The sequence below is a fragment of the Homalodisca vitripennis genome, chromosome 4 (assembly GCF_021130785.1).
Source record: "Homalodisca vitripennis isolate AUS2020 chromosome 4, UT_GWSS_2.1, whole genome shotgun sequence".
Classification (NCBI taxonomy): Eukaryota; Metazoa; Arthropoda; class Insecta; order Hemiptera; family Cicadellidae; genus Homalodisca; species Homalodisca vitripennis.
In genome coordinates, this window is record NC_060210.1 from 63,093,116 (window position 1) to 63,103,883 (window position 10,768).

General features: G+C 32.8%; 1 protein-coding gene across 1 annotated transcript in view; it reads right to left on the reverse strand.

Annotated features, from left to right (window-relative positions):
- Positions 1-9,083, reverse strand: part of LOC124359394 (moesin/ezrin/radixin homolog 1) — a 104,918-nt gene extending 95,835 nt beyond the window's left edge. The window contains exon 1 of the mRNA XM_046812099.1: positions 8,937-9,083. The gene's annotated coding sequence lies outside the window, so the exon portion shown is untranslated. The remainder of the gene's footprint in view (positions 1-8,936) is intronic.
- Positions 9,084-10,768: the final 1,685 nt, after the last annotated feature.

Genomic DNA, 10,768 nt, shown 5'->3' on the forward strand with positions numbered 1-10,768 from the left:
TCCTCAAAAATACAAAACGGCTCCAGCAAGACACGTATATCACATGAAAGTACTTAATATACACTATAAAATTACATATAATACATCTGGTTTTATGCGCTGAGAAATATTTATTTGAACTACCAATAAGTTAGTTCATAATCTTACATTTGCACATAGACGATCCGAACTTTTAAGTTTTTCACAAAAATACAAAACGGTCCCAGGATGACACATATACCACGTTAAAGTATACAATCTCCATAATACATTGGCAGTTTCACACCAGCAGATAAGGTATTTACCTAACATATTTTATTTATTCTTTCAGTGAGTACTCTATCAGTACAGCAACTTCAATAGCCTAGGTTAGAAAAGTACCAATCAGAAATGCCCTGGCCATCAGTGCGGGCTTCAGTACCATCTTAGAAACCAGCCCGTGCTAGCAATAATAAGAAATCATCCCTCGAGATAGTACCCACATTCAAGTTCAGATATGCTACTAGTAACATAACTATGATAACCTAATCAACAACTACTTATATAGCAAAATAACAAGTAGTAGACAGGGACAGAGTGACCTCCTGATAATATCAAATACCAATTTTCACTATCAAGACAGCTAGAAAATGCTAAAAGATCAGTGTGAATATAAACTTGGCAGTACATTATTCCCTAGCATATGTTATAACATTTTTAAGCCTGGTTAGGAATACACGACTATTACTCAACAATTACGATCTCTCTCAGTTCACAGTTTGTTATTGAACATGAGTTTATGCCCTTACATAGACATAAAATATATATGTGTTGCTCACAGTGCAATACACAAATGTAACTCTAAAGAATTGTTAGTTTGACTTTCAGAGTATTGATCTTTTAGTAGCAAAGTTTCTTGTTTTAAATGTTACATGTGCTTATGCTATTTCTAGAAGACAGCAAATGTTAATATTTCTACAGAGCGTGTGCAAACCTGAATTTCAGTCCGGTGTGGCCCAAGATTTGAGCATTCATCATACCACTGTTAACAAAATCATATAATATAAGTTGAAATCTCATAAATGAATTGTTTCAGACTACAGTTTCAAATATGAATGAAGCCAAAGTGTAGTGACAGATGCATTTTAATTTTCAAACTACTGTAATTTTAATTCATGCTCTTGTCTGAACCCAGATAAAAAATTTAAGACCAGATAGTGGTGAGTATATTTGCAGAAAAAGATAGCCAAGCCTAAATGTTCAGGCAACGCATTGAAACAGATTACAAGTATCAGTGTGGCCAGGGAGCATACATAACAATAGTGTCAAGGAATAGTCATAGAGACAGTGTCTTGTGGGATATTCTGGACGTGAATTATCAGATGTTGTTATGGTTGATAACAACATTTAAGCCATCACAAACACAGACACTAGATACACAGAAAGAAAGTTGTAATAGGTGTTTTGGTTTATTAAAAATGAGATTCTCAATTCTAGTTAACCCTTTAACGTGGTTTGACGTTGTATGGACGCGGCGCCTCACAACCTAACTCTGTGGTTTGACGTCCATATGACGCAAGTGATCAGTCTATCATGTGGTTCCATCTTACGGTCGAATTCCGAACTATTTTGACCAAGTAATATTGTGAGAACGTTGTGGATAGAACAAAGAACATATTGTGTTGTTGTTCTTTTTCTTCTCGTTATTTTACTTGTCTGATTATTTACGATAATCAACAGGCTGTTGTCGTCAGTTGACTGTGGGGGGGGACAAACCAAGTTTCAGAGGATAGTATCTCGGGTCTGACGCAAAAATTTGACTCGTTGGCCGGCATCCGAAAGGGAGACGTCCTGTGGGTCGAGACGCCTTTCAGGTTTGATGACGTATCCAAAAACCCTTTAATTCAAGAACAAAACGAAAAGATAAAACATGAATGTACCAAAAGAAAATGGGCATATCTAAGCTTAAACTCAATGCTTGATAGAAGCTGTTACACCACTCATGGCCTACATTTGAACCAGGCAGGTAAAGATGTCATGTGTAGCCTAATAAATAATTACATAAGTTTAATGGGACATCAAAATTGTCAAAATCAAAAAAACAAACTAAACACAACAGAAATAGAAAACGATTAAAAAATTGGCACACTAAACCAAAAAATATCAAAATCAATCAAATTACAAATTTAAAGATCATCCATCTAAATGTAAGAAGTCTTCTTATGAAAATGGGTCAAATTGAAATCTTCCTAGAAGAAGAAAATCCTGACTTTTTTATTGTTAGTGAACATGGGCTAGACTCTGAACAAATCAATATGGTAAATTTTCAAAATTTTGTTTTTGAAAGTAGGTATGAGAGAAATAACATGAAAATGGGTGGAGTAGCTATTTACAGAAATAAACAAACAATTCTAAAAACAATCCGTTTGAACATAGGAAAGAATTTATCGGAAAATAAAGTATTTGAATGTTGTGAAATAAAAATTGACTCCGGAATAGAAAAATTCCTGATAGCTGGTATCTACAGAAGTCCAGACAGTTGCATAAATACTTTTATTGGAAAACTAAACCAGTACCTCTCAAAAATTAAATCGACAAAGACTTTAAACAAAATAGTAATTGGAGGAGACTATAATATAAATATTCTTCAAAATGACAACAATGCCGTACTTTAAAAAAATGCTTTTAAAAGTTATGGATTAAAACCAAAAATAAACTCAGCTACAAGGATCACTGAAAATACTGCGACTTGCATAGATAACTTTTTCACTAATTTAGATCACACTACCAGCAATATTATTGAACCACTTATATCTGACCACCAAGCAATAGAAATTACGATAAACATAAACCATAAAGACAAACTGAAAAATAAAAAATCAAAGATTAGATCCCTCAAACATGAAAATTTGCAGGAACTGAAACTTAGACTAAAAACTGAGAACTGGATGGAAGTATTAAATGAAAATGACCCACACAAAAAATATCAAAAATTTGTTGACACTTTTTTATATTACTTTAACATCTCATGTCCGGAAAAAGAAACTATTTTAAAAGAAAACATTAAAGTTAAGTGGAAAAACGATGAGGTGATGACACTTTAAAGCTGAAATGGTCGAACATTACAATCACTGGTTACAATTTAGAAATACTGAAAATAAAGAAATATACAAAGGCTCACTGAATAGACAATGTATGCTTGATACCAAAGCAGACTGGTTTAACCAGAGAATTGAAAATGCCTCAAACAAACCAAAAGAATCTTGGAAAATTGTAAACCAGCACAGAGCCTCTACATCCACTCATGCTAAAAATTTAATTTTACGTCAAGGGAATAATGTATTAAAAAATCCTAAAGACAACTGTGATATAATTAGCAGTTATTTTGTAAATGTTGCCAGTACCATCAGGCAGGAACTTGACTGCAACAAACAACATAAAAATCCAAACATAAAAACCGACAAGATTTTTAATAGATTTGAATTGGTAAACGAAGAAAAAATTGAAAAAATGTTTAAAACTTTTTCTCCTAAAACATCAACAGGACTTGATGGTGTGTGTATGAAAGCAGTAAAATTCTGCAAAGACGAGTTAAAGGTACCTCTCGTCGGTCTGATAAATGCCTCACTCTCGGGGGGCGTTTTTCCGGACGGTTGCAAGGTGGCCAAGGTCAGACCACTTTTTAAGGGTGGGGATGGGTTGGAGGTGTGCAACTATCGTCCGATATCCCTCCTACCAATTTTTTCCAAATTTATCGAAAGAGCATTTTGTGACCAACTGACTGCCTACCTAGAAGATAATAATCTCTTGGTTGGCAGGCAGTATGGTTTTAGAAAAAACAAATCGACAAAATTGGCACTCATTGATTTCATAAACGAATGTATCGATGCAGTTGATGCGGGTGAGATCGTTCATGGTTGCTATGCCGATCTCTCGAAGGCTTTCGACTGTGTCGATGCAGACACACTCATCCAAAAACTGAATTCCTTGGGCATCCAAAATCCAGAGTTGGGTTGGTTCTCCTCATACCTGAGAAACCGATTCCAGGTGGTAGAGATCCAACACGAGTCAAAATTCAACAAAATTCAAAATTATCGCTCAAACCCTGAACTGATCCAGTGTGGGGTACCTCAGGGATCAATTCTAGGACCATTGCTTTTTTTGATTTATATAAACGACATCGCAGATGTCGTTCCCGAAAAAAATCTTTTCATTTTTGCAGAAGATACCACTCTTATCACCAAACAAAGAAGTAGGGAGGCTCTCGAAATTGACTCTTTCACCAAAATCAACAATCTTGCCCAATTCTTTTCACAAAATTTTCTCAAACTCAACCCAGAAAAAACAAAATGCATGGTCATTCAGACCAGCAAAGAAAATCCAAAACTGAGCTTTCAGGAGCCCCTGTCATTTGTATTGGTGATGTTGAGTTGGAAACGACCTCAACAGCAAAACTGTTGGGGGTGATGTTGGACGAGGGTTTGTGTTGGACTGAGCAGTTGGTAGCATTAGAAAGCAAGCTCTCAAAAGGAATCTTTGTCATTCGAAGCCTCAGTGCTTTCAAAAATCTGAAACTCCTGAAAAATGTCTACCACTGCTTGGTCGAATCGCACATCTCCTACTCAATCGCCCTGTGGGGAGCAAAGGAGTCAGCCTTGAGCAAAATTTTCATTCTTCAAAAAAAGGCAATCAGAGCAATGCTGAGACTGCCCCCTCAAGCCCATTGCAAGCAACACTTTCAAAGGCTGGAAATCTGTACTATACCTAGTCTTTACATAAATGAAATGGCAAACTACATTAAGTTCAACCATCTTGAATTTGTTAATAACACCCATATAGGTACAATACTAGAAACAAAGATTTGTATTCTGAGCAGCATAACCTAAAAATGTTTGAAACAAAACCACTCTACTCAGGTCTTAAAATTTATCAAAAACTACCACTTTCCATTAGAAACATAATTCCTGTAAACAAATTCAAGAGTGAACTCAAAGATTTTTTAATAAAAAAAAGTGATTACTCATTGTCAGAGTTTTCAACAGAAAGTTAACACACCCCCCCCCCCCCCCCCGGTGACCCTTTCCTAGGGCACTAATGACTCGTCCAACGCTGTTACCAGGCCAACTGGACATGACATCAAGTACAAGTAAGTAAGTAAGTACTGCAGTAATGGCGTTGTGAGTAAACAAAGCGGCGTGACTCGTTTACGGGGACATTTTTGTTAAGTGTTTTAAAAGTTTTGTGATTGTAATATGTGATTTTAGTAGTGTAATTAGTATAAAAATGACGCCACAGGACAGTGAAATTGACTGCTGGGTGGACTATGATTCTGATGATCGTGTTAGTGTTGATATTGATTATGCTCAGTTGCAAGGAACACCAAATTGTGAGGAAAGTGGTGAAGATGACATTCTTGGCTGCTTTTCACCTAGGCCTACAGGTAATCAAGTACCTGTACTTATGGATATTGACCATGACAATGTTAGTGAATATGAGTTTTTACTACATAGGCCTACTCAAAATGAGGTTGACCAAGGTAGGCCCTTGGGCAAAAAGTACCGCCGTATGGGTTAGCATGCATACTAAAAGTATCGCGTCTATGGGTTAATTGTGTTAGAGATACCTTAAACAAATTTTCACAAGTAGTGGTAAGTTGTGATAAAATTCCATTTTGTGGGTTTGTAATTAGTAGTGGTCAAAATTAGGTATGTGGGGAATATTTTAGAGATAAATATTTATTAAATGTTTAAATTTACATTTTCCATTTGTTGTTCTTTTCTAGATTATAATTTCTTTACAATTCTGAAAGTAAGAAAACAAATTAATTAATTTATAAGTAAAAAAACACTATATATCAAATAAATTATAAACTCACTTAAGTATGGTAGCCTACTCATCAATAGATAATAAAGTCTGAACAGATTTTTATACATTTCTGCATGTTTTCCAATAGCAAGGATTGCCATTCTAATTTATTTTTATTTAATTTGGTTTGTTGAAACATTGCAACTCTTTGAAGTTCTTGGGTAGATATATTTTTAGTATCATCTGCTTCTAAAGGAGGAACAATTTTATGATTTTATTTTTTAGTAATTATCAATGTACTTGTCATCGGTTTCCAGGTTATTTTTGCTTCTCACTTCTTGATTTTACATCAGTTTTTCTTCGGCTTCTTTTTCAGGCACAATTCTTTCCATCATTGCTTCGTTTCGTTGTTTGGTTCTAGAAAACTGGCACTTGTGCCAACTGATATATTTTCAGGATCTTGTGGAGAAATGGATTATATTTTCTATTGATTACAAAACGCATCTTTTCCTACAGCTGTAGTTTTATATTATATTAGTCTTAGTTTTACCGTTAATTTTAAATTACGCAAAATTTCCATTGGTTGGTTGATTGTTGCTTCTTTCTCCATTGTATTGCAATAATCAGAACACCATATATCCCAAATAACTTTTTAGTATTCATTATCAGAAAGTACCGATTCCAAGTTATCTGTATTATTGACGCTTCGTACTATTTTAAAACAAATAAATTAATCTATGACTTTCAACAATTGTAATTTATAATACAATACAATTAATTCTACAAAAACATAGGAAGAATTTTCACTAATTTAACAAATGAGCAAATTTAACGCAACCATAATTAATTTTGTACATATTCACAACTAATAAACAAATTGGCAACTTTTGATTACACCTAAACAGGCTACCAGACGGCAAACACATGAGGAACTTAGATTCCCACTCTTAAAAACATTGTTTATAATTAATTAAAACATCAATCAATTCAATTCTTTAAAATCTAATTGCTCAAAAACCCAACAATTAAACATATTATGTGATTTTGAAACTAGTTGACTGAATAGGTAGAGTACGATAAGAGGACCCAGTTTTTAATATAGATTAGTACAATCATCGATACTTCATATTCATGTATCGAATACGTGTTTATAAAAAATATCAAGTTATCTATAGTTATAATCAAAAATATATTTTAAATTAAAGTAACTAATACAATGCAGATAATGATAATCTTATAAATAATAAGTGAGGTCCAACGATCAAACTAATATAACTGGAAATAGGAAAAACTCATAAATAATAATGAAATGATAACAACATAAAAACCATTTATAACGGGAAATACAAAATATCAAAATATGCATAATTATTTATATGTTTACTCCTGTATAGCAATGATTAATCGTTTTCGAAAACTTGTTGAAGCATTATTAATCGAGCTATCGATTGCCTGTTAATATCTATAAAAGAAAATACAATTATTATATGAAAAATTATTTATAGTTGATACAAGTTAGTTATTACTCAAAATCAGTATCGATTAGTTATATCGAAAGTTATAATTGAGTAATATTGTTTGTCAATATCAATATAAAAAATCTAATCCATTTATCGTACCCTACCCAACGGAATTAGTGATGAACACGTATTGGTTGAGTAATGGATGCTGTAGTTGTTCACAAGGTACAATAGTACACAGACAATAGTTGATACAGGGAGACTTTAATAAGCGGCCTACACTCGTTATTCGATTTGCTATTATCGAACAATTCAATATACTATCCAACTTCAATGTATGTAAAAATCGTACACAATAAGAGCTATAATAAATCACCATAACAAGAAGAATCTCGTACATTACAATTTTAAATACACAAATTTTACAATAGTATTACAAAACAACAAAATTAACCATAGTTGACCATAGCCTAGACTTAGATATCCAATATAACTTGCCCAGTGTGATATCAATAAGTAACCGCTTTTGTGAAATGAAGGAAAGAATTCTCCCTATGGGTTACAAGGAGCCAAACCTACATGTAAAAGCTACTTAAACAAATCTCGTCACTTGTGAGAAATATATTGTGTGTTTCCTCATATTCACTGCCATTTTCAAAGTCTCAAAATATTAGTTACTTCTTGTTGTTTATTGTTTACATTAACATTACTCTACCTAATAAGTTGAAATCATATGATAAGTTAAATAAATTGTAATATAGAATTATAATTCCAATAAAAACAATCAAACCATCTGATAATAGCAATCGAATAACGAGTGTAGGCTGCTTATCAAAGTCTACCCGTTGATACATAACTGATCATAGAACGCTCAGATAAGCTATCGGGCGCAAATAAAGTTAAATAACACAGTCCACAAATGTAAATTTCCATTTTCATTTACAAAGTATTGTTATCTGAGATAATCATCCCCTAAAACGTTACAAAGTGGGTTGGCCTATAGTTTGTCACTTCTTAACATATTTATTTTTGCTCTAGTATGCTGTATCCTACTAAAGGGGTTAAAAATACTACTCATTCAGAATAAATTTAAAATGTAATAAGTTATTCTCTGAATTTTAAATAAGACAACCTTGAAGGTCATATAATGTATAAGTTTGATCATTAACAGCATTTTAATCTTCCTAAGCTTAACATCAAAGTTCAACAAGGTCTCCTGAATGTATCAATGATCATATCAAACATACCTATTAGTATTCACAAAAATTAGCAAGAACTAGTGTAAATTTTGTAGGTTAAGAAATATGAAGTAATGTTTGACTTTATTTCAAATGGTAAATCAACTAAAGGGCTGGTGGTTAATTAAACATATATCTTCAATAAAAATAATACATGCTAAAATAATCTGTTAACCACAAACCCATAAGATAAATTTGACTTATTTTGATCCTTCACCTTTTGGTTCAAAACAACTACATAAAATTGACACAAGCTTCTTTGCCAAGAACTAAAATACATTACACTATTTTCAACAGTTAAAATAAAAAACTTATTACAAATATGTATCATAAGGCACCTTGAGAAAATAAACTAAGCAAATGAATCAACCGGTGGATACAGGTAGAGCCTTTACATAAATCTTTCACCTACTTCTACGAAATGTTATTCTAAATACTTATGTGAGAGACTAAATAAAACCGAACTAAGACTTACTTAAAATAAATCCTGACACAAATTTACGATCAAGAAGATATTAAGATAAACATGAGTAAATTATGTATCATAAAAGCAAAAGTAAGTTGGTATTTGTCACGTTGACTGACAACTCACGGACAATATGGCTGCCTGTCCGTTCAAGGGGTGGGGCATAAATTCTGACTGTGTACGCAATTCTCAAGGCCTTATAAATGTCAATTTCTATAAGTCATACTATGTACAGCTAAACCCTAACGTTCCGAATGTTAGAAATAAACTTGTGAGGAAACAATAAATAAAATATAATTCTTATGTTTATATACACTCTTAATATAATGACGAAATCAGGAATCAAGAACTCTTTGTTTCTATGTAATAAAACTAATCTTCAGTAATTGTACAAATAAAACAATTTTACGTAAATATCAAATGTAAAAAAAGTCATACTATATTGTAAGCAAAACCTATTTTGTAACATATAACGATCGAAAATTTCTGAACTCTTATTATCCTCTCAATCAATCGTCAATAGTAAACTTTAAACAAAGAATAATAGCATAATAACCCAGGTATATCCAGACTATATAATCTCATTCCAGAATAAATCTCATACCCGTAAGGCCGCATTGCACAAAGATGAAAAAACTACATTGTTGTAATATCATTGGAAGAATAAGTACCACTTAAGTCAACAAAAAACTTCTTCAGATAAACTATGAGAATTAAGTATTGTTATTTCATATATAGAACACAAAAACCCAAGTAGTTTTGATAGAGCTATTCAAATAAGTTTATGCTATTATTTATCCCTTTAAATAGCATGCATCCATTTAGATACATCATCATGACTATATCTACTCTAAGTAGAATGACACACTGCTAAGACCTAATACCTACAATATTTCTTGTTAGACTCATCAGGACTGTTTTACATTGCCAGCAACGTACTCGTATGTAGAAACGTTGGAAAGGGTTGGCTTTTATTTGAAGTTGGCTGCTGATTTGATACGGAATCTCTACTCTTCTAAGTGCAAAGGTAGATTGGGCATCCTCTTCTGGCTTTCAACATCCTTGGTTAAATTACTGATAAAATAATGTGGTTTAATACTACTCGTTAACTACGCATTACAGAATTGTTCCCTTTCGAGTGCCTGAAGATCTTATTATTACTTGGGTTCTAAATACCCTCATTCATCTGTTGTAGAACACGTGGTTACAAAGTATTGAAGCTGAGGGAGAAGTGGGATGGAGTAGTTCTTAATCCGGCCGATGTTATTGAATTACTGGAGAGACGAAATGCTGCATATTCGACAAGTATGGAAAATGGGCACTCGTGTGAAAGTGGTTACATGCTGCGTAGACAGCTAATACACACAAAAAGGTCAATAGCCCAAACGCGGATACGTAGTATAGTCTCTACCTATTCAAAATCATGTGAAAGGACGAGTAAAAAGACTAGTATTTTGGTTAAACTATATTTTCCTATAATTGAAATAATACTATATACTTTAATTATTTAATTTTAAATCATACTTTAGTTTTAATTTATAAATAGCTATTTGTAGTACACTATAGTCATATTTACCACGGAAGAAAAATGTTAAACTTCAAACACTATTACATCCTCATTTTTGGTTGCAGGATAACGGGAGATATACTATTCTTAAGATACTATTAAGAGCTTCCAACCAGTCTTTAGTATATATAGTAAAGTTCATAATGTTTGAATGTTCAAACGATAAAGTCTAAAAAAGGAAGATATTTTTTCTAAATAGTACAAAACTGAACAATATTTTATCTCAACGCACTCTCTTATAGTACACACCATAGCTCAACTAAAACTGAAGGAC